Raw genomic sequence first — 2,500 nt, forward strand, 5'->3', positions numbered from 1 at the left:
CTAAAATTAACTCAATTATAAAATTTAAATTACTCTATTTTATCCAATTCTTTACTTTTCGTGCAGGTTTCTTCTGCCGGTTCAATATTGGAGTGTATCTGCAGCTTCGCACCGCATCATTCTGCATAAATTTCCCTTCTTCTCCTCTAAGGGGCTTTTTATGCAAATTTAAAAAATATTTTATTGAAATTTATTTTGTAATTACATTTTATTAATTAAAAGCAATTAAATGAGCCCAATAAAGGCCATAACTTGCCCATACCCCCTACAGCAGAGGTGGCACATTATATCACGCATACTAACGGATATGGATAAAATATATATTTATATAAAAGTTATTACTAAACTTTATTTATTTATTGCCTAAGAGTAGAAAAAAAGGGCCAAAAGAAATAAAAGAAGATAAGGACGAAGACCAGAACAATTTCTAGGTGTGGTTGAGGTAAACAGCTCTTAGGGTTTAGGGTTTAGGGTTTAGGGTTTAGGCTGTCTTCTTCTCGAGTTCCTTCTTGTGCAAAAGAGGAATACCAATGGAGATGCAAAAAAAACAACTTAAATACATTTTTATGAATAAAAAGTACATCTTTTATTCGTCAATAATATAAGGAAAAAGAAATAAGCCTTCTCCCCCTCTCCCCTATGCTGACTAACGGCTGCGAACCCTAAACCCTAAATTGTAAACCCTAAACCCTAAAATGTAAGCCCTAAACCCTAAACCCTCGAGTTTAATGCAAATGTATTTAGGAGTTAAGATATACAATTAAACATTTAGTTGTCTTCTTTGCGAGCAACAGAAGAGATGAACTTTATTAACAAAAAAGAATAGTTTTATTTTATTTATTTATTTATTTATTTTCTTTATTGTTTGTTGCTTCTTTATCTAATTGTTTGTGGCAAAAAGAAAGAAGAAAAAGACAGTGAATCTGTCTTGTGCTGCAGCAGCAATTCTTGCTGCTGCTGCTGCTGCTGCTGCTGCAGTGTAGCACAGCAAACAGTGTTCGTTTGTTAAATAGTAGTACAATAAAATATATAAATAAATAATAATATAAATAATAAACAGAAGAATTAATTCTTTTATTATTAGTTATTTATTTATGCACGTAAGAAGGTTTCCTTCTATTTATATTTATAGAGGAATTATTTATATTATTTGTTGCAGTAATATACACAAATAATTATTAGATATTGCCTCTCTCTTCCCTTCTTTCTTTTTTTTTTTTTCTTTTTTCTTTTCCTTTCTTTCTCTCTTTCTCCCTCCATCTACTTTCTCCGTTTCTGTCTCTGTCAAGGCTACGGAGGGGAGAAAGGATTTATAGTCCTTCGTGATGATTTAGCGAAGAGATCTAGGGTTTAGGGTTTAGGGTTTAGGGTTTAGGCTGTACTAACATAGATAAGAGAGTTTCTTATAACAAGTAAAGGTGCACAAGAACCCTTAATAATAATACAGGAAGGAGGAAGATGATGAGTCTTCCTGGTTGTATGCAGAGACGCCGCAAACATTAGACAAGAATATTTATTTATTTATTTATTTCTTCCTTTTTATGGCAAGTTAAGGGTTTATCTGCATCCTTAGACAGGCTTAATACTAAGTGACGCGGTGTACGAACGATTCACACTGAAGAAAAGGAACAATAAAGGGGAAATATAACTGCATTTGTTGGTGTAATAAATGAATAAAACTGCATAAATAAATTTAAACAACTTATTAATTAAGTTTTTATTCTTTTTTTTACGTTAATAATCATCGTTTCCTCATATATGAAGATCCTTCTGTACCGTGCTACGTCACCCCGTTTACTGAATCCAGTATGCAGAGACGATTGAGGGGTAAAATAGACGAAAATAAGCTGGACAAAAGGATTAAATAGAATAAAAATACTTTTCTTTCATATTTAGATCATAAAAAGATGAAATTCTTCTTCTTTTTGCTGTAAAAACTATGTATTCATCTTCTGCATGCAGATGCTTCTTCCGTCGGAGTGTAGGTATGTATACGTATACACCCCGTAGGCGCGCAGGAGGAGTGCAACATGAATACAGGTGTTTATTCCCCTTCTTTTGTTTTTTTTTATAATATGTTGTGTAGAAGTTGTATTATTGCACTTATTTTTGCTCCGAATTAATCTGGGACTCCTTTAACCCGCCGCGTTTAAGGGGAAACCCGAAACCCTAAACCCTAAACCCTAAACCCTAAATATCCTACCTATCGCAAGATTGTCTAGGGTTTTTGGATTTGGCGACCGTCAAATCGCACATTTTTCTTTCGCTCTTTTTAATTTCTATTTTCTTGTCCTTTTAAATTTATTGTGACAGTTTTTTGCTATTTCTTGTTCTCTCTTGCCTCTCCTCCCCTCCTCCCTGCGGCCTGCTGTTCGTCGGGCCTGACAATATCATAATCATCATAATCAGCATCAGCAGCAGGATAATTAGCAGCAACAGCAGCAACAGTATTATAAGCAGCATAAGAAGCAGGAGCGTCTCCTGCTTTTGTCTTTGGTTG

Source organism: Eimeria maxima, genomic scaffold (genome assembly GCF_000499605.1).
Source record: "Eimeria maxima Weybridge genomic scaffold, Emw_scaff840, whole genome shotgun sequence".
Taxonomy (NCBI): Eukaryota; Apicomplexa; class Conoidasida; order Eucoccidiorida; family Eimeriidae; genus Eimeria; species Eimeria maxima.